At 45.9% G+C, this 27,455-nt stretch overlaps 1 protein-coding gene and 1 long non-coding RNA gene across 2 annotated transcripts in view; one reads left to right on the top strand and one right to left on the bottom strand.

Moving 5' to 3' along the window:
- Positions 1 to 27,455, bottom strand: part of LOC139052613 (putative phospholipase B-like 2) — a 218,882-nt gene that overhangs the window by 178,670 nt on the left and 12,757 nt on the right. The window lies entirely within an intron of this gene.
- Positions 1,571 to 25,457, top strand: LOC139052636 (uncharacterized). The gene is made up of 4 exons (XR_011510004.1): positions 1,571 to 1,867; positions 8,787 to 8,933; positions 11,642 to 11,707; positions 23,282 to 25,457. It is a non-coding gene; the product is annotated as an uncharacterized lncRNA (long non-coding RNA).

The following is a 27,455-nucleotide window of genomic DNA, read 5'->3' as shown; positions in this document are numbered from 1 at the left end:
CTCCCAAGCGAGATAGAGGACGATCCCATCAAGGCGTCAGCCCCATGATCGCGTCCGCCTTCATGGCGCGTTACTGGCCGGCTTTCTCCCTCCGAGACACCGAGTTCTTTGGTTCGTTCCGCTTGCTCAGGCGCACGTTTCGTTGCCGCGCCAAACGCTGCGTTGCTCGGCGCTCACCGTGTAATTCCTGAGTGCAAAGTGCGACGCGGGGCGCCTCATCAGTGACTGCTTTCAGATGGCTACTCCTATGAACGCAATTTCGACCAACCGCAATTCGTGTATAGATCTCGCGTTCCATAACCAGGGCACGGTTAAAGAGGTCAAGTACTGCAGTTGCCATTTCACAGACCATAAGGCGATGCTTCTTGCGGTCGGCCGCAAAAAGCCAACAGAAGATCAACAAGTCGAAGGGGAGCGAGAACAAGCAATAGAACGCAGACCAGATGAGGCACCAATTGAATTCAGAGGAGGTGCCAATGCAGATGATGCTGATACGGGTGCTGTTGACACTACCGCAATCATAGCGTGATGACAGTGCTCTTGAAGACAACGAACGACATTCATCCAGGTGTGTTATGCCAGAAGAACGATTTGAAGGAGTCCACAATGACTTACACTACGATGAGTGAAAATGCCAGTTTGGTGTGTGTGTATGTGTGTGCTGACTGACCGACATACTCAGTGCGTGTGAACGCTAAAGGAACACGGCAACAAGAAACGTTGTACTGTGCACAACACAGTGCGATAATGTAGATTGTGAGAAGCACTGGTTTCAACTAATAATTAGGAAAAAGTTGTACAGTGCACTTGGAAGTGTTGTGTATGAAAAGTATGTCTTTGTGTGACTCAAGACCATGCCGAGCGAATGAGTGGGCGGTGCGAACGAGGTGCAATAACGCTATCGCGTTCCACTCTTGAAGGCGAAGCTTAAGCGTCCTCCAATTTTTACATTTAGAATCTAGGGCTCTGTTCTGCAAACCCCTGTGCAAAAAATGTACTAACTGCTGCTCTGATCTTAGTCAAATTTTGTAGAGCGATCGCCTTTTGCCGTCGAATTTACAACTGGCTCAGTTAGGTGCCTAGTTTGTAAGAAAAAAACGCAAATTTGCCTGCGCCCGTGGGGCTGCAAACAGCTGTCGTAACGGCGCAAGCATAAACAGGTGTCGCCGCCTGCCGTCAGCTTTCAAAAGCAGCGTCTTACGTATCACGGTCGCCTGTTCCAGGAGCCGGCAAGACGCGACAGCGCTCCCTGATATGCGGCTTTCTGCAGCTGACGGCAGGCGGCGATACAAGTTTATGCTTGCGCCGTCGCGGCAGCAGCTCGCATTCTCATGAGCGCCGCAAAGTTTGCATTTTAAAAAAAATCAGGCAATTAACTGTGCTAAGTGTTGTACTAAACAAAGTAGACGCCAAAATGTGGTCGTTCTGCCAAATTTGAGCAAGGATAATGCAGCGGTGAGCGAAAGATTTTTTGCGAACGCGCGCAGCAAAATATTCAGGACCCAGCACATGACTTATGGCTTTCGTATTTACTTCGACTTTGGATTCGCATCTATGAGAAGCGCGGCGATGGCTCTGACGGCACCTTGTAATCTACGATGGTGAACGAGTATATAAACGCGAGTGGCATTCCTCTCTTGCTTGCGTAGCGCCTGTGAAACCTGACAGCAGCGGCAGCATGTCGTCCGATCCGCCTTCAACTGAACGCTTGCCGACTGATGCGGACGGACTGGCTTGCCTCGTTTTGCAGGGGCCATCAAAGAAAATCGTCAAGCTCACAGGCGCCCGGAAACTCGCCGACCTCCACGAAAGCGTGCGGACGGCAGGGTTCGCGTACCTGATGACAGGCAACTATCTTCTAATACAGGTGAGCGTAAATGTACTGCGCGTTATGGAGTGCAAAGAGGATTTGGTCATTGTTTGGTTCATATGGGCAAAGTAGCAATAGTATACGTAGCGGAAATGTCGAGCACGATTAATAACTGTTCGGTTGCCGCGCGTTGAACTGACAGATCGAGTGTTACGAAATCGCCCTGTGTCACTTCACTGTGCTGCCAACTACTAATATTTTTGTTTCGTCGCAGCCAATGCACTTGACATTTAATTGAGAAGTGTAGCGCATACTTGCCCGTACGAACACAACGTTCCTCAACTATAATTATTGGCGTGTCGAGAAGCCGCAAGGAAACTAGCCTTTTCAGGACTTCCATCTTCTGAAAACTTGTGCCGTTGGTTTACTGCTGATATTGAGGTCAGGTGTGCAGTCGCTACCCTATCTGGTAGGAGAGGGAGTAGTAACAGCTTCAGTCAATGTAACGGTGCTTTAGTTAGCATAACTGGTTGCAGTATGCCATATTCTGCAAATTGCTGCAGAATTTAACTAATAAAACAGGCAAGACGAGGAAAACGTACTTGTTGTTTGCCGGTTCAGTCTTTGTCGTCATTTGTGCGCTGCAACATTCACGCAGCAATGAAGTTAAATTGAACCAACTGAGGAAAAAAAAATTGCTGGCATTTTCAGCAATAGGACTGTGAAAACCTTGTGCAATCAGCGACATGGTTCTATCTTTGTGAAATCAGCTGTTCTTATACACTGATGGTTATGACATCGCATAAATAAGATTAGCCTTGTTAGCATAATGCGTCCTGTACTTAGCTCACGTATGCGCAACAGGAATAGTGCCGTGCTGTGCTCTGATGGCTCTAAATAACAAACCTGTTTGGGGCAGTACAGCAACCATAAAAAAGGCTGTTTAATTAATCAATGCCTGTTCAGTGTCCACTGCTTCACTCCTAATGTGCAAAACTATTGATAAACCATTTGGGTGTGCTTTCGGATCTTCCAATGACCGGTTCCACTGCTACGTCGACATGGGTGAAAGCACGACAGTGTGTGATGGAGCATTGATTAACTTGGTTGTCTCCCCAAGACACTGCGAAGCATCAGAGGCACCAAAAAAGCCGTATGCACCCGATCTTATTCAATCTGTACTCATGCATTAACTCGGTATAACATTAAAACCTGTCGTATGCTGCAAAGCAATAATACCGGCATTTGAGCAATACTTTAAGGAGCCCCTCATCAGGCCACATAGCTAATTACACGCTGGAAGTTGTTAGGTGCCCTCTTGAGAGCATTCCATGACAAAAACTTTCTAATAGGCTGATTAATAGCTGAGATAGAAATATTGCAGTTCCGCAAACCCATGATTTAAAAAGGCGAGCGTCACAGCCAAAAAAGAACGCTTGGATGTCCCTTGCCAAGCCATTAGTGGAGAAAAGGCTGCCTCTTGTTCCGTACATGCATGAAGTGGCCCACGATTTAAAGGAAGTGGCCAGCAGGTACAAAGTACCTATTATTTTCTTGGCTCCACGGAAGCTTACTGGTCTGTGCCCGCGCATCTCAGACCCACAGAAGCTGACCCTTTGTGGTAAAAATCATACAACGCCGTATGTGACTTGCGTGGCCGGTATGGTGTACGGAATTCCACTTAATTGCGGCAGGGTGCATATCAGCCAGACAGGCTGTTGCATCAACGATTTGGCAAGGGAACATGAGCTGTCTGTTAAGATTAAGATTAATGCACATTTGCCTATGTACTGCAATTCCCGCACGTGTGAGCCATATCTTTTCCATATCTGCATTCTTGGTAAAAGCAAAGATTCTCTGGCATGGGAATTAATGGAGGCATGTTTCGTCAACATGAAATGTGACGTCTATGTCAGTGATACATCTGTGACTTGAACTGAACTGAACGAGAGTTTTTGCACTGTAGGACTGAATAATAATGCAAACTTGTTTGAGTATTGCGTGCAAACATATGTGCGCACATGGCCACCTTCACCTGTAAATATGATCCTGTTTACTTTCAATAAAGTAGTAGCAAGTGACACTCATTCCTGTCCTAAAGCTTTTTTCTGCCCCAGGTTGTATCTTAACATTGGGGAATAAGCTTATGGGAATTTAGTAAACAAATAAATGCATGTCATAGGGGCAATTGCACTATGTAAAAATAAAACGTTTTCCTCCCTAATATTTTTATCTATCTATACAGTCCTAGTTCCATTTTTATAGCATACCACTGTCCTTGCTAAATATTGGAAGGCTCTGCTACTAATAGATATGACAAATGAGATGTATTTATGAAAACAAAAAAAAACTAAAAGCTGCAATACATTTTTTTTTAATTTTGTGCAGTCTAGACAGCCCAAATATAACTGATGATATAAGAAGAGCTTCAGAAGCAGAATGTTGTTTGTGGCTCCTCAATCCTTCCATTTCACCTTTCAAAGTCTTATCCGACCTTGACTCTTGTATCTGTCTCAGTAGCTCAGATTTATGTACTGCTGAGGGAAAATTTGACTGCCTGTTTGAAATAATGGCCATGTTTCACAAAAAAAAACTTATAAGCAAAGGCACCAAGAAGTTATCAGAAAAAATACATTCATTGAAATATTAATTCATTAGCCACCAGAAATATGATAGGGAGCTAGTACTGTTTGGATAAACACAAGCAGTCTAGTTTGTGTATTTGAGAACCAGAATGTTCTAGTGTATTTTTGTTCTGTCAAATCATCCTTGTCCTTTATCTGACCTGCTTTTATTCTCTGTTTCTGGTCCCAAGACAATGCTAGTCTGGACTTGGCACTTTATGGCCCAGTATTTGTACTTCACAAAGTAATACCTCTGTAGATGATGTAGCTAGCAACAAGTTTTCCTCAGAAGGAATGTTTGCAGGTGCGTCACTATGGTTGCTTATTTCACCTTGGGGGGGGGGGGGGCATTTTGCTCTTGGTACCAATGTCTGTGAAGGGAGCCATAATGCGCCTTCTTTGTGCATGGTACCAATGCGAAAAGGGGGAGAGGGATAATGGTGTGTTGGTAAGGAGGTATCTGTATAGGGGGTGGTAAAATTCCTCTTTAAATTTGGTTTTAACAGCCCATTCATGCTGTAACGAGTCAGTTGTGTCAGTCATTGATTTTTGCTGTTCGTACATCATTATCCTTGAATAGGAATGGGTTCCATTCGCCATGGCAAATGTGTCCATATTTATCAAGAGCCCTTCCTGTATTGTTAGCTCGTCACTAACTATAGAGTAGGTAAATTTGAGCATGTGGAGTGATAGTCTGTGATACCATATCTTTTGTTTTTCTTGGACTGGATTTTGTTGTTGATTTCAATGAGTACTTCTCTTTTTAAGGCTGTCTGGTAGTGCAGTTGAACATGTGGAGAATGCAGTCAAAGTACAGTACAAGGAATTGTCAACGTACACACTGCCTCCGATGCCCATTGACATTGCTGCACACCTCTGAAATATCACAGCAGGAGACGTGCCTCACAATGTTCAAAAGAAAATTGAATAGATTGCCTAAAATTCATCATCTCAGACAATGTAAGTCACAACAATTACCTGGATGCATAGCTCAGCAAAATAATGAGAACTCACTCACCCTCACCAAAATTCTATTCAGCCTGGTTCATTCGGGCTAAGACCTACAGAAATTCCACTCAGTCGGACTCACCGAGACGCACATTCGAGATCAGTCTGAATGAGTTGACTCATGCATCAGTTTGCCAACCTATGCCAGGTGTAAATAAAGTTGGGATAGAATGTACCTAATGAGAATTCATTCCACAGGAAATGTCTCAATTATGTTCGGTCACGCATTTTTCCCAACCTTGTATTGCAATATGAATAGTAAGCACAATGCTTATTAGAAAGGGTATTGCCCTCCATTCTCATGCGGTTGTGTCACTAAGGCAAGTGGGAGGTGTCTGTAATCAAAACAAGTTTTTGTTGTCTAATTCTTGATTATGACTTAGTTGCTGCGTAGTTCCCCTTAAAACTGTCGATAACCGAGGGGAAAAAATGTTTTCCTAAAGCTTTGCATTGGGGCAGTGAACAATGTCCAAATTGTCAGTGCCTTTTTAAGTGTTTAGCAGTGTATATTGCATTGTTGTTTCGAAATGTTTTTATCACTGATACATCGTTGACTAGTTCTGAATTACAGTTCACTCATGAGCTCAAAATTTAAATATTCAATGGCAATGTCGACATTGCAGCCCTGAGCTCATTTTTGTTCTTGCTAACAACACGAACCCTAACACTACTAGCGCTACATTTTACGCGGGTATACAAATGCCAAGTGAATTGGATGGAAAGACAGTTGTGTTGTGGCTAGATGAATTCGTACAGTGCTGCGTGTTTCATGTGAAATATGGGGCTTTGGCTACCAGGAGGGAAATGCAGTCATGGCTCAATGAATTGGTGCAGTGCTGCGTGCGTCATGTCAAATTTCTGGGTTCGCTTACCACCAGCAGCATTTCTTCTACTTCCATTCCTCTTTCTTCACAAAAAACAGTCATGAAAGCTACAGAAAGGTTAACACTCGGTCATAATTTATGTCATGCTTCAATGGAGCAATATCCTCCGTGTTTTCCTTGCCATGAGTCTTGGGTTGATGAGTGGGCGAGGACGCTAGAATGACGGGTTGAATAAAGCTTATTTAGCTACTGGTTACAATTGTTATAGGTAGTGTACACTACAAAGGTAAACGAGTACATAGACAGAAGTGTCGACTGTCAACTGAGATGTTATTACTCAATGTGCCGAATTTGTCGCTTACTTGTGGTTGCATGTGTTTGCGCTGTAAACAGTTTTTATGTCAACGAATTTACACAAGCAAGTGAAAGAGCTATCTGAAAAACATGAACTTCTGAAGATAGAAACAAGAAAAGATGACGAGTGGGAAAAATTCAACTACGCTGGAAATCGATATCAAAAAATGTAAGCTTGCATCACAAATACAGGCCGTTCACGTGACTTCCAGAAAAGCTTTAGCTCTTCTGATAGGGCAGTCAGAAAGGCATCTGCAAGGTCAAGCGCGAGATTTGGGATATTGACTCCACATAAGAGGTTGTGTACGAAATTTCTCTTTCATGCGGCGCTTGTCATATGGAGCAGACTGCCAGATGCCTTCGTGAGAGGTTGTGTGAACAGGCATATAATGTGCGCAATGGCGCTTGTCATATGGGGCAGACTGCAAGATGCCTTCATGAGAGGTTGGGTGAACAGGCATATAATGTGCGCAATGGCAGAGAAAGTTTTTTTGGCACATCATACTAGCATGCGTGGCTGCACTCCTTGATTTGAAAGAATGTCAGTTATTCACAAGCATAGGAATGGTCATATCCATATCATACTTGAAGTAGCACAATTGGCATGGGAATAGAGTGCATGCATCAGCAAGCCATCCATTGCCTTATCAGAAAGAGAGCTCAAATTTCTGGGAAGTCAAACCTACGGCCAGCATTTTTTATGCAACTCTACATTTCTTCGTATGCCTCTTGATGGGCTGCTTTGTTCTCCTTTTAGTAGTTATTTTTCATATAGCTGTGCCACTATTGTGAGTGTGAGTATTCAGCAAAAAAACCTCCATTGGTAGTTAGTGCTTGTGTCTATGTCCTTGTTTAACCTTTGTGCTGTACATTCACGATAATGGATCAACAAATAGCTTAATAAGCTGCCCTGGTAAATTCTTATAGGAGATGCTCCTTCAAGTTTGTACTCATGGCCAATTTTCCCTTGTGTGCATGTTTTAGTAATAAGCTAATCTTAAATATTAATTAAAACCTTTTATAACATCTTGTTTGGTGAAAGTATTTTAAGAGTTTGTGAACTCTGGTCATGATGATCAGTTTATCTTGGCTATTGCAGAAGGAAAGGATTAAATGTTACCCCTGTCCTGTGTCAAATCGATCCGATCAATTCTCTAACCACGGCCTCGTCACGCACCTAATGCTTTTATGGTGTAGTTTACCTAAATTCTCCTATCTGACGAATCACAGTTCAACTTTTTGATATCATTTCATGAAAATGGTTGCGCTACAGTGCTGCTGCATATTGTTTTTTGTGTATTGTTTTATGTGGAGGGTTGATGCATGCTTTTTTGAACATCAGCTACCCATATAAATTGTGCAATGTTGCTGCAAGGAGCCTCGTAAACCAGTGCCCAGCTCTGAGGGACACATTGTACTTTGGCCACGTAAGAGCATTTTCTTATAACTTTCTTTTGATTTCTTTTGCACTTTTAGATGTTAAGCATATCCTGGCCAAGGCAGCCGCATTACGATGGGGGCATATTGCAAGAACACCCGTGTACTTAGATTTAGGTGTACTTTCATGAACCCCAGGTGATCCGAATTTCCGGAGTGCCCCACTACGTCATGCCTCTTAATCAGATCGTGGTTTTGGCGCATAAAACCCCATAATTTGTTTTACGTTAAGCGTGCTGCCAAAGCCTTTATTAGTACTTTGTAAAGTTTATTACCATCCTTGCTTGCAGCTGTTCAGGTCTGTGTGCTTGTGATTGAGTAGAGATGTGGTAGCTTTAAAGCTTTGTAGCTTAACTAAATATGAAGATATCAACAGCACCCCTGCATCTGGCATGCATATGGCCACCTCTGGCAAAATAATTGCATGCTCAGCTAAATATATATTTGGTTAAATAATATATTTTTGTACCTGTAGCCGTTTTTATGCATTAAAGTTTTGACCAACACTAATACTGAAAGTAATTCTCAGATATTGTGTTGAAAGTTGGGCTAAAATAGCTCACTTGTACATTTTGGAACATGAAGGAAACAGTGCAAAAGCCAAGCTAAGGTTAAGGCAACTCCATGTTTAACTGTACTGTGTTTGCAGTTTCTTTCAAAACCTGAAAACTGGAAGTCATTGAACTGTTGATTAGGTATGCTAAGTCAACTGCTTTCATTTCATTCCAGTTCTCATGGTATATGTGCCTAAGAAACAAGTACAAAAACATGCGGAAGTGAATGCCACCAGGATGCCCTGAAGTCGATGCAGAAGTGAAAGCAAGAAACGCAAGCGAAAGTTGGGACACATGCTCAAAATCTGGATTTCGAAGACAGGTGATCAGCTCCAAGTTTGCATGCATATTTCATTAGATAAACTCACTCTCCTTTCTTTGTTATGTGGCTTAGTTGAAACATTTAGTTGCTTCTCTTGATGTACTTGTCCGTTTCATTTACATTTTTTCTGTAACAAATGCAAATATGCAATCCGGCTATAATAACTATATCTGCAATGCTGTCATCAGAGATTTTGTAGGTGATCAAAGAAGCAAAATATCATATCGCATCGCCACCTTGAACTTAGAGTAAAACATTAGTTCAAGATGTAGCGGTAGATGCATTTATAGACAGCAATACAGCATTCGTACTGTAATGTATATTGATATACATGCTAAGATGTAGTGAAAAGTGTGTGGCTGTGCTGCTCTAACACTTAAGTTGTTTTAACCCTTCATTGATGAGTTCTGCATACAGTGTACCAAAAAATATTAATTTTTCTTGCTGATTGTTGGCATTAAGTAACAAGTTTCTTGTTAAATGTATTGAGCCAACACTGAATGACTGGCAGCAAGTGTCATTTGTCGGTTTAGAGCAGGAACACATGATGGAAAAAAAAGACATGGCACTGGTTTTTGTTGGAAAGCTCGGTCAGAGGACACAGACCGGTGCAAGATCTGCTGTAGTGACCTCAGGCACACAATGCGAAGAAATGTACTCCTACAGTACACATATGCAAAGAGTTCTCTGTACAAGTTCTAAACGCAGCCATATGTCGCTTGAGGAGAAGTCCACTTCTTCCCCCATATTGCTAAAGGAGTTTCTGCAAAATATCCTTTATTTTCGTTGATTAGGCTTATTCTCGATGTCTATTGCACATCTAAGTATAACATAATTTGTTTTGTATTTATATGCGCGGTCATTAAAGGGTTAAACAAATAAAGTGATTACAATGAATGTGAATGTATAACTTTAGCGACTCTAGTCGCAATGTGTTGATCATTTCACAATCTTTGTGAGACCACGAAACAGGAACTAGGCAGCATGAAAATCACTCAGGAGTACCAAGAAGGAAGCTTCAGCACTTATACATTACTGCGGAATACACTTCATCTATGCTGTACCTGTGGTGTCCTTTCTATTATGTGGTCTTGATCCCACTGCGGGGAAATAATTCTGCGTTGCAAGTGCATTGCAGTACTTTAATACTTTAACCGCTAGCTGCAAAAGGAAAGTGCCATTAGAGTATTACATAAGGATCTTGTGTTATGAGGCAGTCGCTAGATGTGGTATGTCACAGCAGTGAGTTGCCGGTGGCCATTATAATTAGCTGTTTTGTGTGGCATTGTTAACTTGATAGAACATAGTGAGCATTATTTGATCAGTAAACAATACTACCTAATTCTGGCCCTTATTTGGAACTTTGTCTCATCCCTGCGATGCGCGCAACCCGCTTTTGATGTTATTGAGATGGAGTGGCTCCTTGCAATGCAGCAGGGTATTCCTGTTACTGATGCGGTCGTTCACACTTACGCAGATTGTTTAGTAGGCACTAGCTCAGTGCCATTCCCCCATATAATCACAGCTTGCATTTCATTCATGTATAATAGAAACATTCTCCAGATTTCATGCGAAAATGTGACATAGGAGGGCATTATGCTCTAAGTTCACAGCAGTGATCCCCATTATCGGCCACAGCTGTTGTCTCAAGTTACTTACCGCAATGTGAAGCCAAGTACATTCTCACCTTAACTGCTGCTGTTTAGTATGGGTCACAATGACCAAAACAAACATAAATAAGGTTCTCGTATTGCAGAAGAAAATTGTTCGAATAATTGCTACTGTTGATAATACAACTACCTCCAAGTGTGCTTTTGAAGCACATAACATTGTCCGCGTCAATCATTCGTATAATTTTAAGTTGTTACGAAAAAATCATTTTTAAACGGCATCAACTGCCGATTTTTATTCTACTCTGGCATCTTTGGACGTGCGCCGTGCTAACATACAGACAAGACCTATTAATACATGGAATATACCATGTTTTCGCGTTAATTATAAATTACAAATGTTGTCTTATAACCTGCCCCATGTTCTAAACACGTATAAACATACGAAAGGGTATACCAAAGATGAGCTGCGGAAATATTTTGTTGACATGCGTGTCTTTGCTAGTAGATGCCGCATGTTTGCTTGATTATAAATCTTATTATTTCTGAACATATGTATGACCATTTCAGCGTTTCTTTTTTCGATTGTATTCAAATTTTGTGCAAAGATTATTAGACTCTGTATTCATAAATAGTGAATGTTTCTCTTTATTGAATGTGACTATTCTGTGTGTATGTTGAAGATTTCCTGTACCACTCGTTTGCTACTGCTTGTAGGGGGTTTTCTGGACACAGTCAAGCTGTGCAGGCAGCTTTTTGCCAAAAACCTACCCTCCAGTTGAATCTGAAAAATGAACTTATACTTATATTCTTATACTTATTTAAATATGTTTTGCCTATTGTGTATCCACATGTGCGGGCTTGTGATATGCCCTGATGGCAAGGCCATTTGTGGTTCGTTCAAAGAGAACACCAATGGATGCATTATAGCTATTCTCAGGCTCTTCTCTTCCTGCTGTAAACTGGATTCTCTGATTATAAGAAATAAGTGTTCCTTGTGATCACTATATGTGCTGTTGCTAAAGGTTACTGCGATGTGTGCATATTCTTATTGAATAAAATGTTTACAAAGTTTCAACAGTTGCGCTGTTCTTTCAGATCTTAACCGGAGCAAGCAGCATTTGACGCAAACATGGAGGCAGTGCTAACGGAAACATTTAGGAGGTGAGTCAACAGTCTTTTTTTCACAAATTGGATGAAATGATGGCCAAGAAGCTGCACTTTTGAAACATTATGGGATGTACTTACTATGCAGGCACCACGGGAATATTGAACTGGCGCTATTTATAATGTCCGGTTTTGCATTTATCTGGTCTAGGCACATTTCTTTTCTTCCATTAGCATCGATGCTGTATGATTGCTTTGATTGGGTGAGATTGTAAATTTGTCGTTTAATATCAATATGGAAATTTAATTCCTCTGTCCATGTATGCCTCCGTGGCATATTGAAATAAATGAGCCCTTTGTCTTGGCAAAGGATTAAATCCTCGTTCAAATGCCTGCAACGCTGCATTACCTCATAAGCTTGGACATATTGCAGCTGTTTAGTATGCCTTGTAAACTGAAGCATAATGTTTCTCAAGGTTGGCCATTGATTCCAATTTAGCAAATCAGACGGTTGTCTATTTTTGCCAGGCATAGTCCATTGATGCATTTGAGGTTAATACAGTGATAGTAGTAAAATATTCGCTCTTGGTGTTTCACTCACTGTAGTGCTATGTGCTCAGTGTTTTTTTAAGTTGTTTGTAGTATTGCAGTTTATCATAACATATAATGGTGGTTGAATAACTAGGCATTTGTTGCACATGCAAACTAAAATTTATTATGGTGTGAGCTTGCAAACTAAAATTTATTATGTTGTGAGCTTCCATCTTAGCGTAGAGATAGTCTATTGATTACGCAGGCAGAGGTCACAGCAGTTGCTGCAAAGGGTATGGTTAAGTACAAGGAGGCAGCTTCACCAACTGTTGTGATGGTAATCATGTACACCACCATTGTCAGTCTTCAGATGACTGCCCTAGGAAGGGTCATTGTTGCCATTCCAAAGGGGTTCCGCTGACTACCAAGTGGTACTTGCATGGACCACTGAGGTAGTCGCATCAACTCCTGCTTTGGGTGTAATACACCTCAGTAGGTCTTGTGGGAGAGAGTCACCTGTACTTTGAGGGAGTCGCCGGTACTGTATTTCCAAGAGAATCCGTGTTACCACTCAGAGGGTCATCATATGTGCGACGAGCAGATACACCCCGAAAAGAGTCAGTTGAAACTCCCCTTTTTAAAGAGTGCAGATGAACGCTGATCGTGCGTACAGCCGACACAAGAGCGCCTTCTTCGTCTTCCTCTTCACCACAATGGCCCCCGGGAGAGAAGAGGAGCCATCCTGGCGACTTACGGCGCTGGTAGGATGAGGGGGTCATAGTACGGCTTAAGTCGGTTTACATGAACCGTGTCACGTCCGCGATACCTAAGGTCGGGTGAAGGCGTCAGAAGTTCTACAACGTATGTGACAGCGGGGGTATGGTCTATGACGCGGTAGGGGCCAACATAGCGTGCAAAGAGTTTGGTTGAAAGGCCAGGGCTGTGAGGCGGGACCCACAACCAAACAAGGGAACCAGTCGGGAAACTGATGTAAGCGTGCCACTGTCACGCCGCAGCTTTTGACGACCTTGAGCAGCGGTCCTAAAGGTTCGCGCGAGCTGCCTACAATCCTCGGCGTATTTGGCGGCTTCAGACACAGGCGTGCATTCGGAAGCGTCGAGTCGGTATGGGAGCAGTGTGTCCATAGTACATGAGAGCTTTCGTCCATATAGCAGAAAAAAAGGGCGAAAAGCCAGTGGTAGCTTGTGTGGCCGTATTATAGGCATACGTAACGAACGGCAAAACAGTGTCCCAGTTACTGCGTTCCGAGGCGACGTACATAGTCAACATGTCGCCTAGTGTGCGGTTGAACCTCTCTGTCAAGCCGTTCGTTTGCGGGTGGTAGGCTGTAGACTTGCGGTGAACGATGCTGCATGCAGCGAGAAGGGCTTGCATTACTTCAGACAAGAAGACACGTCCCCTGTCGCTGAGCAGTTCGCGTGGTGCGCCATGTCGAAGAGCGAAGTTCCGCAAGATGAAAAACGCAACTTCGCGCGCAGAGGCTGCCGGGAGTGCGGCAGTCTCGGCGTAGCGCGTCAAGTGGTCGACACGTACAATTATCCATCGGTTACCGAGGAGCTGCAGGGAAGTGGCCCGTATAGGTCTATGCCGACGCGATCGAAGGGCCGAGCCAGGCAGGGCAGCGGCTGTAGCTCACCAGGAGGGCGCTGTGGAATTTTACGCCGTTGGCACGCCGTGCAAGCGCGTACTTACTGGCGCACGAAGTGATACATGCCGTGCCAGTAGAAACGCTGCCTTAGCCGAGTGTACGTTTTCAGAACACCAGCGTGACCATTATGAGGAGCAGCATGAAAATACGCGCCTATGTCAGGACGCATGTGTCGCGGTATCACCAGCAGCCATTTGCGACCATCAGGCAAATAATTTCTGCGGTAAAGGACGTTGTCGCGGACAGTAAAGTGAGCGGCTTGGCGACAAAGTGTTCGAGAAGAGGGTGTGGCGGATGGGGGTCGTGGAGGAATTTCAGCATAGATGAAAGCAGGGGATCCTTACGCTGCTCGTCCGGCATATTAGCGACGTTGAAGGCTGACATGGATGCGAAGAGCAGAGACACTGAAGCCACATCGCGAAGCAGTGGTGATCGGGAAAGCGCATCGGCATCAGAGTGCTTTCTGCCCGATGGCTAAACAACGCGGATGTCGTATTCTTGTAAGCGGAGTGCGCATCGGCCTACGCGACCTGACGGATCCTTCAACGAGGACAGCCAGCAAAGTGAATGGTGGTCGGTGACAATGTCAAAAGGGCGACCATATAGGTATGGACGAAATTTGATGAGCGCCCAAATAATGGCCGAGCACTCCTTTTCTGTTACTGAGTAGTTGGCTTCTGGCTTCTTTAAAGTGCGGCTCGCATACGCGACGACGTACTCGTCACAGCCGTCTTTCCGTTGTGCGACGACTGCACCAAGTCCGATGCCGCTGGCGTCCCTATGTACCTCTGTAGGCGCTGTGGGAGCGTAGTGTGGTGGCGAAGTAAGTAGGCGACGTAGTTGCTGGAAGGCTTCGTCACAGGAAGTTGACCACGCAGATATGCCGTTGGTAGCGGTAAGCAAATTGGACAGTGGTGTGATGATAGTCGCAAAATTGCGCACAAAACGCCGAAAGGAAGAGGAGAGCCCTATAAAGCAGCGGAGTGCCTTATGAGTAGTGGGCATCGGAAACTCTGCGACCGCGCGAAGCTTGGCTTGGTCATGAAGTACACCGTCCTTCGATACAACGTGTCCACATCTTGTTAACTTGTGGGCAGCAAAACGGCACTTTTTGATGTTGAGTTGGAGGCCAGCAGAGGTGAGGCAGGTCAGTATCTCACGTGAGCGAACGAGGTGCGTCGGGCAATCTTCCCAAAACACCACGATATCGTCAAGGTAGCAGAGACATGTTTTCCACTTGTAGTTGCGAAGGATGGTGTCCATCATACGCTCAAAAGTAGCGGGAGCGTTGTAGAGCCCGAAAGGTATTACGATTAATTCGTACAAGCCATCGGTCGAGGTGAAAGCTATCTTCTCCCAGTGATCTTCTGCCACCGACACTTGCCAATAGCTGGAGCGAAGATCCAACGATGAGAAGTACTCCGTTCCTTGCAACGAGTCGAGGGCGTCATCTATCCGGGGCAGCGGATTGACATCTTTACGTGTGATCTTATTGAGTCGACGGTAATCCACACAGAAGCGTATGGACCCGTATTTCTTGCGTACTAATACCACAGGAGACGCCCAAGGACTGTGAGAAGGGCGAACGACGTCACGGTGCAGCATGTCGTCGACCTGCTCGTTAATGATCGGCTGCCAACACGCGGTATGGTCGCTGGCGTAAAGGAGGATGGGAACTCATGTGTACGCTGTGAGTGATAGTTGCCGTACACCCCAGAGATGGTTGTTGACAGTCAAACGGCGAGCGAAAATTCTGAAGCAGCGCGAGGACTTGTTGGCGATACGGAGGTGGCAGATCGGCGTCTACGACAGATTAATGAACGTCTGACGACGACGACGACGACGACAATGATGATGATGACGTGCACGGCACGGGAGAAGTGAGGGCGTCGAGTTCATAACGGGCCGTGTCGTCAGAAGCATCGAGAATGTGAAGCGGGTCAAGGGGCTGAACACGACGTAGTGATTCGCCGCGCAGTAACGTCACAGGGTAGTGAGACGGGTTACGCCCAAGCATCGAGGATAATCCAGACACAGTGGTAAATGGCAAATGGGAGAGGTAGGACCTTGCGACTTAGGAAAATAGGCGACGGTGTAAAATGTACTGTAGCGTTTGGCGCGGTAGAGCAAGAGACGGGCACAAGCACATACATTTTGGGTGGTATGTCCGTATCGGACACAATAGTGAGCTTGGAAGCTTTTTCTTTGGAGGGGTCAGGCAGCGGGGCATGGGCAAGCGGAAAAAGCGCCACTCCGGCTCGTGCACAGTCGATGATGGCACGATGGTGAGACAAGACGTCCTAGCAGAGAATAATGTCGTGTGAACATGAAGACAACACGAGAAATTCAACAACATAGACAATGCCGTCGATGATCACTCTTGCAGTACATTGAGCAGGCGGGGCTATATGCTGCGCAGTCGCGGTGTTTAGAAGCATACCAGACAACGGCGTTGTGACCTTGTGGAGGCTGCGACAAAGCTTTTCGCGGATAACAGAAACTGCAGCCCCAGTATCAATAAGCGCAATTGCGGTGGTTCCTTCGACCAAAACGTCCAATAAATTGCGTGGTGACTGTGCAGGCCTTGCAGAAGTCGCGAAGCTTGCAGTTCGTGCTTGCGGAACTTCAGCAACTAGTTTCCATCGCTAGGTGACTGGTGGCGACGTAAGGGGGAAAATGAGCGACGACGTGGTGATGGCGAGCGATGGGTGCCAACAGGGCGTCGAGGGGGCGGCGAGAACTCTTCGTCGGGAAGCATCGCATGTCCGGTAGTATCGTGGGAATAAGCATATCTAGGTGTTGTGACAGCAGCGTTAGCAGGTGGCATGCGACGATGGCAGAAGCGCACAACGTGGCCGGCGAGACCACAAGCGAAGCATATCGGTCGGTTGTCGCGTGTGCGCCAAGGGGTCTGAACTGGGCGTCGAGATGGAATGGGAGGCGACGCGGGAGGAGGTGCAGCTTGAAGTCACATTGGCGCCGAAACGCGAACGTCGTCAGTGTAGGTCGCGCGGCGACTTCGGCATAGGTCAGAGGTGCAGCCACGGGAGGGCAGGGTTGAAAGACCCAGCAAGTTCCTCGCGAATGGCCCGCCTAATGGGAGCAGTCAGAGATGTGTCAGTCTGGGGAGGTCCATCGTTAAGAGGCAGCATAGGCAGTTGGCGTGCCACCACCTCACGAATGAAATCCTTCATCTCAAGAGAGAGCGATGCTGCTGGCGTGGAGTTGGAGCGAAGCGTGAGGCCCGAGAAAGAGTCGCCATGTGCGACAGCGCTGCGCGCAAGGGCCCTTTGTCGACGCAGCTCATCGAAGCTCTGGCAAAGAGTGACGACAGCTGCAACAGAAGTAGGGTTTCACGCCAGGAGCATTTTAAATGCGTCCTCCTCGATGCCCTTGAGGATGTGTTTCACCTTGTCCTCTTCAGCCATGGTGGAATCGACGCGGACGCAAATATCAACGACATCCTCTATGTAACTAGTGTAAGTGTCGCCAAACTGTTGAGCGCAATGGTGTAGGCGCTGTTCAGCACGGAGTTTTCGCAAGGCTGGGCGACGGAAGACCTCCGCGAATGCTGTTTTGAAAGCGGACCAGGTTTGGAGTTCTTGTTCATCACTGTAGAACCAGAGGTTCGCAACGTCAGCAAGATAGAAGATGACGCTACGTAACTTCGTCGGCTCATCCCACTTGTTGTGATCACTGACGCGCTCGTAGATAGAGAGCCAATCTTCTACGTCAGTCTCACCTGATCCGTTAAAAATAGGAGGGTCCCGCTGCCGTTGCACGGCGCCGTACATGACAGGAGCGGCAGATGCTCCAAGGGGATTGTTGGGAGCCTCGTTCACGGTAGCGGTTGGAGCAGATGTTAAAGTTCGGCTGCGAAGTTCCAGGGTGAGGTCGGGGAGTGGAGCATCTTCCACCAAATGTAATATGATGATTTATTATAAGGCACTAGGCACAGTCTAGTTGCACTGGCAGTAGATGAACGCTCATCGCGCGCACAGACGACACAAGAGCGCCTTCTTCGTCTTCCTCTTCACCACATTCTGAACAGCTTTTTGCCTTTTCCAGTTGCTTTGAATTCTGCCCAGAAGGCTCCAAGAAACAGTACTCTTGCCCTTCTGCCTGCAGCCATTGGTCATCCATTCCCTTGTACGATATAAATTTGATCTTGGCGCTCGCCCATCTTTAACGTTTTTCCACTTGAAGATTTGCTGCTACGAAGGAGCTGGTAAGTCTGCTGTATGAATGAATCGTACAAATAAGCTGTGCACAATGTGTGTGCATGTGAACATTTCAAATACTTTTAAATCTACGTGTAGCTGTGTGAACGTGTGAACGATGGTTAGTGCTAAATGACGCTGCGGCAATGGGTCTTGACATTACTACCAGCACGATAGTTCTCTTGGCAACGAGCATTATTCGGCTGATTAATGCTCGTTTAACCTTTAAAACATTTTATTTTTAACAACCTTTAAAACATTTCTTGCCTTCCGGCCGCGGTGAGGAAACTTCATATGCGTGATGGAAAACATTGCACCGTTTTGTTGCAAGGTACAGTGCGTTTGCACGTGAATTTTCGAGCTGTTCGAGCCACGGGCATAGTCATGGATGAATGGATGGACGCAAAACTTTAATAAGGTCCTGAGATATGCGACTCAGCGCGCTGCGGGCCGCTCCCACGTTGGGACAGTCAGGCCTTGCCCGACCGCCGCATCGTGGGCCCTCTGGACAGCCCATAGTTGCGCCCCGGCATCGGGGCTCTTGATAGCGGAGAGCCACTTGTCCTCGTTGATTTGTTCGGTGCCTCGTAACGAGGGGCAACGCCAGAGCATACGGTCTAGGCTAGCGATGTCATTGCAGTGCCAGCAAAAACTAGTGGCATATGTGTCGGGATAAATTTTGTGGAATAAAGCCGGGTTAGCATATGAGCCTGTTTGCAATAATCTGAGGGTCAATGCCTGCGCTCTATTTAACTTCTTGTGTGGAAGGGGAAAGTCTCTCCTGCCGAGATAAAAGTGCTGCGCGATTTCGTTGTATGTGGTCGGTTGATTTCTGTTCTCCACCACTGCAGGCCGGCGTTGGGGTTCTCCATGGTCGCGGAAAGTGAGACCTCGCGCCTTGGAGTTGGCCAGCTCGTTGAGGTTTGTGGGGCCTCCCATGATGGATCCCATGTGAGCGGGGAACCATGTGAGAGTGTGGGTGGCGATGCTTTTGCCATCGAGGATGCGACAGGCTTCCTTACACAGGGCGCCAATGCTGAAGGCGCGGATGGCTGCCCTGGAGTCGCTAAAGATATTGGCATGTCCGTCGTCCAGGAGGGCCAAGGCATTGGCCCCTTGCTCCGCCGCACGCGACGACGTGCTTCGTACCGAAGCGGCGTTAACGGTCGAACCCCTGTGGTTGATTGACACTGCCGTGAAATTTTTGCTGCTGCCATACTGGGCCGCGTCAACGAAGCAACTGCCGCCAGGGAGGTCTCTTGCGCGGCGTAGGAGCGCCACCGCTCTGGCCTTCCTTCTTTCTACGTTGCGCTGTGGATGCATATTGCGCGGGGCGGGCGATATGATGATGGTATCTTTCTGCTCTCTCGGAAGGCCATGGTAGGCGTCTTCGACAGTGGCCAGGGGGACGCCCATCTCAGTTAGGAGTCGTCTGCCCGCCCTGGTGCCGGAGAGCCTGAGAATCTGTGCCCTTTCTTGTGCCTCTGCAATCTCTTCCAGGATATTATGAATACCCAACTGCAGTAGTCGGTCGGTGCGTGTGTAGTTTGGTAGTCTGAGCGCGCTCTTGATCCCCCTCCTTATCATGGCATTTAGCTTGTCTCGCTTGGCCCTCTTCCAGATGTGCATGGCCGCTACGTACGTAAAATGGCACAACAAGAAAGCGTGGTCTAGCTTAACAGATTCTCTTCGCTCAGGCCTCTCCATCTGTTAGCTACCCGCCTGATTAGACCGATGACGCTATCCGTCTTCTTTGCTAATTTGTGAATGGTGATGCTATTTGTGCCTGTCCCTTCGAGTGTCATTCGCAAGCTTCGAATGGACGCGACTTTGGGAATAGGATCTCCGCAATTGGTGTAGAGATTAATGTAAATTTCAGTGGGGGGTTTCCAGTTCTGTGGCTTGCGGCCCTTTCTACTTGGGCTGTAGAGAAGGAGTTCCGATTTCTTTGGGGAGCACCGGAGTCCCGTGTCGGTTAGAAAGTGCTCTGTAGTGTCGACAGCTTCCTGGAGAGCGGCTTCGACTTGTCCGTCACTGCCACCCGCGCACCAGACACTGATGTCATCCGCGTAAATCGTGTGACCGATGCCCTGGACCTTGCCTAGATACCTTGAGAGGTCGACCATTGCGATGTTGGAGAGGAGTGGCGAGATGACTGACCCCTAGGGGGTGCTTCTTCTACTCAGCTCCATTGCCTCCGATTCCAAATCTCCAGCCTTGAGGATGGCGCATCGTTTGCTCAAGAAAAACCTGATGAAGGCATAGTCAGGATTTTATTTTGCGGCATCGAGGGCGGTCCTACCCCTTATATGTACGTTCGCGTGTGTGTTTTATATGTGTGCATATATGTACATACAAACAAAATTTCGGACAGTTCGAACCCTGCCCCATTCCGGCTACGCCAATCATTCGAGCGTAGCCTACATTAAAAAGTGCCACCTTGCTCAGCGCTTGCGAACAACTGGCTAATGTAGCTCGCGAGCAGCAGGCAATAAAGCTAATGGAACATTGCTCAGCACTTGCGAACAATTGGCGAATGTAGCTTGCGACCAGCAGCCAAAAAAGCTAATGGAACACCGCGCGGCATTAACCTCCTATGCGCGCGAGGAGTGGCTTCACTGCATAGCTGGAACATACAGGATGACCTGTGCACGCAGTGTACCTTTATTTTATCCCGCAGGGAGCAAATACAGGGACACTACTCCGTTCGACCGAGTGAGGAATCCACTGAGCTGAATCTCTTACTTTCGTACGGCGCTCCGCTGCCGTCTTCACCCGCCCGCTGAGCCCGCGGGCCCGTAAACCAGCTGAGCAATCACTCTCTATTATGTCGGTCAGAATGACGTTGCCCGCTTGAGCGCAGTGATTTCATCAGAGTTTCTTTTCGTTTTCCTTGCATGCCCAGTTGAAAAACACAACAGGAAATTTCAGTCTGTCGTATTTTGGGACGTTGTTTCTGTTGTTCTGTAGTACTGTTGTCTGCAGTTCTGTTGTCTGTAGTGTGACATCCTGTAGTAGAGAGTTCTGTACTTCTTGATCAATATTTAATTAAAAATTGACAGAGACGTCCTTAAGGCTATGTAAATGTAAAAAAAGAAAAATATAAAAGGAAAAAAATAATATAAATAAACGTCCCCACCGAGAATTCGAACTTGCAACCTCACGACTCCTAGCCTAGTATCTTACCACTGCACCGCTCCGAACATTTCTTTCGAGACGTACATTTTGGCCCTGTCAATAGTACGATACGCTGACGTTTACATTTGCATTTTAAGAGCCAAGATCCGCTGTCACTCCACCGCGTCAACTGCCTCATCTCTAGAAGAGAAAAAGTACTGTTGCCATCGACAGGTACATCGTGGAGTGCTAGAACATCAATTTTGATGTGCGATATCCATATTAAATAAGAAATTCAGAAATAGACACCTGTGACTGTTAAGGTTGTTACTGCTAATTTCGACAGTTGTCTCTCGTTCTTTACACTTTCGAGCGCGCATATAATTCGTGTGTTCAATGCAAAATAGGTACATGAACATTCGTGGATGACTGTTCATTCTGACAGCATACTGGCTTCTCGCGGCAGCGCTGTACCAGAATAATGAGATCAGAGCGAGACAGCTTTTCACGCAACTTTAAGGAACAACCCAATGCTTCCTTTTCGCTTCGCAAAAGCTTATGCAATATTTCTGGGAAATTAACTAATGTGTCAGTGTAACGGCACATGTAAGTCTACAGGCCCGTGGGCCACATCTTAGCAAATAAAGTAAAACGGATACGCAGCCATTCCCTCATATGGTATGATTTTGATGAGGCAGGTATGGCGTTTCTAGTGCCTCGTCGTAAGGCACAATTATAACAATTGGCCGCGTCAACTTTAATACCGGTGTCGGTGCTATCAGCATTGCCGGCGTCAGAGAAACACGATTGAATACAGAGCAAGAGAAAAGTACAGTGTACACCACCTATGCGAAACTGGCATACAATTTTAAAGCGTCACGACGGAAAGCGCTTATGTCGAGGCGTCAGAACTTATATCGCTGCGACAGAAAGTAGCACATTTTTGTGTAGTCGCGACAGAGAGTTCCTGTTGCGACGTCAGAATCGCTGTTGCGATAAAACGTTGTTGCGACTTCATATGCTCTTGAGGTCGCGACAGAACGTTTCTGTTGCGACTACAGAACTATTGGCCGTCGCGACTGAGTGTTTCTGTTGCGACGTCGGAATTGCTGTCGTAACGTCAAAGTCGCTGTCGCGATAGAAAGCTGTTGTGACTACAGAATTCTTGTCACAGCAGACCGTTTCTCTTGCGACTTCAGAACTCTTCGTCGTCGCGACAGAATCTTTCTGTTGCGACGACAGAATTTCTGTCGTAACGTCAGAATCGCTGTCACGATAGAAAGCTGTGTGACTACAGAACTCTTGTTGTGGTGACCGAAAGTTTCTGTTGCGACTTCAGAACTCTTCGTCGTCGCGACAGAATCTTTCTATTGCGATGACAGAATTTCTGTCGTAATGTCAGAATCGCTGTCACGATAGAAAGCTGTTGTAACGACTTCAGAACTCTTGTTGCCGCGACAGAACGTTTCTGTTGCGACATCCGAATTTCTGTCGTAACGTCAGAAATGTCTGTCGCAACTACAGAAACATCAGGAACTTCTGTCGTATACAACAGAAATTTCTGTAGTTGCGACAAGAATTACTGTTGTCTTTTTCAACTGGGTGTTTAACGTGCGGCGTGCGGTTCACATTTTGCTTCAGCTGGCGCACCACATCTATTGGGAAAAGATGTGAGTGCCAGACTGTTCGTTATCGTACACCTTCACGCTGCTGCCTTCGACACGCGGTGTCTCGTCATGGCGATAAATACGGAGCATCGCGCGATGAAACGTCACGCTATATTGGTTCACTCTCCGCGACAGAAGCTCTAGGCGCCCTAAAGGCAGTAAAATTGGTGGATTGAGAAGCTTTACAGATAAAAATGTGCTGCAACGCTGTCTTGTCTGTGGGATATAAACACAAGGTCTTGGTTTGAATTGTCAGAGCTTCAATGATTCAATGAAGCATGTTTCCCAAACTTTGCGATATTTTTACTGTATTCTGGCCATAGTACTTTTCATTCATTGAAACATAGACAGGGAGCACCGGGAAAATATTTAGTTCTTGAATCGGCTACTAACAGCCCTCCTTTTTTTTTCTCTTCTTTCCTTTCAGATGTCCACGTCACTTTTTCGTGGTTGGTCACAACATACCTTTGCTCGCAGGCAAAGCCCAGCGGGCGAGTCGACTGGATTGTCGTAGTGTGTATGATTTCAACCTGGCAAAATGCGTGACTTGTGTTCCAGCAGAGCATCTACCAGAGTTCGTAAAGCGCGCGAGTATACAGTTCACATAGCTGATCTTATTAAGGAAAACATACGGTCCTTCGTAGTTGGACACTAGCTATTAACACTCACCACGTTTCCTCGTGGGACTCCGCATCCAAAGTATAACATCGGGATAATAAGTAACAGGCCGATCTTGTCCGTCGTAGCATGCTTTACAGTTTTCATGCGACGCCAAAGTCCGCAGATGCGCAAGTCGCCGAGCCTCTTCAGGGCGGTGTAGTGTGTCCGCGACCGCACGGCTATCATGGTGGTAAAAGGGGAGGACAGTGCCAAGTGCATACCGGGGTGAGTAAGCATATAGAAGGAAGAACAGGCTGTAGTTGGTGGTCTCTTGTTTGGTGGTATTGTATGCGTAAGCAATAAAAGGTAAAACTTTATCCCTTTCTTGTGATCGGACACAACTCACATGGAAAGCGTACAGGTAATCGTTTGATTAGTGCGCTCAATGAAGCCGTTCGTTTTTGGATGATACGGTGTCGAGTGCCTCAGGTACGAGTCACATAAACTTAGGGGTTCTTCCCGGATGTCCCTGTGAATTGGCGGTCCGCAATCGGTTAAATTAACAAAAGGTGGTCCATGTCACAGAAAAGTAAAATGAAGTAGAAAGAGAGACACTTCGGAGACAGTGGCTGATGTTATGATCACTGCCTCGCGGTGGCGGGTAAAGTAGTCGGCACAGACAATTATCCAAAGGTTCCCACGCCAAAGACTGATGAAAAGGGCCTAATAGATCCATTCCAACTCGCTGAAGCCAAGCTGAAAGCCGGTGCAGGTTGATGAAGACCAGATGGGGCAGTGTTTAGAGGTTTCCGACGTTGGCAACTCGTTCAGCTGGCCACAACCAACTTAACCAAAATTTCGTATTCGGAGCCAGTAAAAGCGTTCTCGAATGCGACAAAGGGTCCACACTGTGTCTAAGTCACCGTAGGTAGAGTCATCGTGAATAGCCTGAAAGATTGTCGGCCGGAAACGCTCTGACTTCACTTGAAAGAAGCGTGCACCTGGTTTTGAGTTTATAATCCACTTTTTACAGGAGCCCGTCACATGCACAGTAGCTGCTTGTTGCAATAGAATGGGCCGTATTGAACAGAGGCTCCAAGTCGGTGTGTGCCCGTAGTCGAGCTTTGAAGACATGGATATACCGGAAAGCGAATGCCACAGAGGCAACTAGATGATGAAAATTATCTGCGTTGTTTTCCGTTGTGGTCAGCGGCATCCGGGAAAGACAGTCTGCGTCACCATGTTTTCGGCCACTCTTGGAGGAAGAGTGAAACTACATTTCTGTAACCTAAGAGCCCAGCGCGCAAGGCACCCCCAAGGGTAGATGAGGTTCATGAGCCAGCACAGGGAATGGTGGTAAGTGACGTCTATGAATGGGCGTCCGTACAAGAGCGAAACCGTTAAACCGCAAAGATTACAGTGAGACATTCTATCTCTCTCACCATGTAATTGCCTTCAGGTTTTCTTAATGTGTGCCTTGCATAAACAATCACGTGCTGACGGTCATGATAGCGTTCGACTATGACGGCACCCAGACCATGGCCACTAGCATCTATGTGCATTTCAGTCGGCTCTGTAGGATTGAAGCGGCGTGGGGTAGGTCTAGATATTAGCAGGAACTTCATCTGGCGAAAGGTAGAATCGCACCAACATTTCCACTCAAACCGGGCGTCTTTGAGCAGAATTGGGGGTCTTCAAATAGTGATTTTTGAGATCAAAACGAATGTGAATCGAATACGGCCAGAAGGGTACAGAATAGAATAGAATATCGAATAATTTTCGAATAGCTTTTGAACAAACAGGCCATCAGCGCAATGTTTACTACGAGTATTCTTAAGGTTAGCAAGTTTGTCATTACGTAGTACGTTATGAAGCGTTCTTATTAAAAGTGCAAATGGAGCATTGGGACGAAACAAGTAGTCCCTTAGCATGCAGAGGACTCTTCAGAGTGTGTGTCACTTAAGTGACGTAGCCTGCTCCATTTCACAAGCTTTCATGTTTCTTGTCTATACTCTGCCCACGGGGATGAAATTGTTCGGTACTTTTGCACCAATTTTATGTTTAATATGGTGCAGTTCACATTTTGAAATATTCGAAAGGTATTCAAAAAATATTCACATTTAAGAATAGTGAACATTTGATTCGAAGACCGAATTCAGTAGCAGAGTGCTGGATTCGTTATTTGTGTACAAGTTTCGAATATTCCCGCACACACTTATGCCGAATACTTGTCGAAGGATAAGCAACGTCAGAAAAACCAGGAATAAATCGTCGAAAATTACAGCGAAGACCCAGAAAACGACGAAGTTGGTTCACTGACGGCGGTGCACTGAATGTCTCAACAGCTGCCGTCTTGAGGGGATAAGGCCCAATACCGTCCTTGCCAACAAGCTGACCCAGTACAAGGGTTCGACAGTTATCAAAGCGACATTTCTTCGAGTTAGGGGCCAGGCCAGCGTTTTCGATGCATTGTAATACAATATCCAGGCGCGTATCGTACTCAATGAATGTTCGTCCGAAAATAACGTCGTCAAGATAGCACATATAGATGTTCAACTTTAACCGATGAAGAATGGCGGGTTAAGTGGTTAAAGACAGACAATGAGCACGCACACAGCGGCAACGCATGCACAACAGTATCTGTGCAGTCTCGAAGTTCACCCTGACAGCACGTCTGCTCCAAGAGCCCGGATGAAGCATGGCCATCGACAAAAGCTTCCTCCTTGTGGCAGTCGATTGTCACACTACACTGTCGCAAAAAAGTCCCGGCTAAAAATCGCACCGTAAGTCAATCCGGAAACGCACTACTGAAATATCAGTGAAAACACATACAGGGCGAAACGACTGGCCGCTGACTCCTTGAAACGAGGCAGCCTGGTCCCACCGAAATAAAACGTCAACCCTAAGAAAGCTTTAAAAGCGAGGCTGATGGGACATAGATGCGATATGTGCATGGTGTTCTAATTGGTTATTGACATTAAATATTTCCAAAACTAAACTCGTCTTCCACCAATAGGCCACGAATCCGAAGCACCTACTCCCTTGATAACAACGCTGTAGCACTCGCCACAAGTTACAATAACTTGGTCTCAATCTTCAGTCAAGCGTATCATGGAATAATCATATGAACCTTACCCATACCTACACTAACGGTATTCTCGGACTTCTTATCTAGCGCACACCATATTAATCCCTCACAAATAAGAATGCGCGTCTGCCATTTGAGATCCCCAACTAATTATATCATCAGTAATATCGATGCGTCACAAAACCCCACTGCGCGATATATTTTTTCACATTATGCACGTTACACCAGCGTCACCTCATTAAAGAATAAAGCCGAGTTGGGCAACCTATCACTTTGCCGTAAAATTTCCGGCGTATCACTGTTCCATAAGCTCTATCCCCATTCTTCCCTTCATGATGACTTCTTTCAGTCACTACAAGTTATCTTTCCACGTCATGACCATCCATATAAAGCCAAACGCATTAACTGCTAGTCATCGCAATATGCATATTCATTTTTACGGAGCACAATAACTGAATGGAATGACTTCCCATTAGATATTGCCGCTGTGCCCGACCTAACTAAGTTCAAGATCTAATTCGCTCATGACTTGCCCACTAATCTTAATATTATTATTATTTTGCGGCTTCACAGTACTTTTTTTTTCCTCTCTCTCTTGCGATCTGTGGAAGTTCGCTTTTCGCTGCAGTTACCTTACGTTCTGCTAATATGTACTAGTGTTTTCTGTGCAATATTTGTGATTCATCTTGTATAATGACTACGTTTTCCTTCTATTGTTATTTTGCGCTTTCTTTTTTTGTACTAGTGTGATGTATGAGTACAAAGTGTGAGCAATGCCTGCCCCATGTAATACCCTCGTTATCAGGGCCTTTGGGGGTACCTTGAACAAATAAATCAATCAAAAAAACTTCTTGAACATATTAACAGATTCTCCAGTACAAGGTCATATTCGGAACACTTTGCCTCGTCGCAA

Source organism: Dermacentor albipictus, unplaced genomic scaffold (genome assembly GCF_038994185.2).
Source record: "Dermacentor albipictus isolate Rhodes 1998 colony unplaced genomic scaffold, USDA_Dalb.pri_finalv2 scaffold_28, whole genome shotgun sequence".
Taxonomy (NCBI): domain Eukaryota; kingdom Metazoa; phylum Arthropoda; class Arachnida; order Ixodida; family Ixodidae; genus Dermacentor; species Dermacentor albipictus.
The sequence above is the reverse complement of the archived record's forward strand: the minus strand, read 5'-3'. Positions and strand labels throughout refer to the sequence as shown.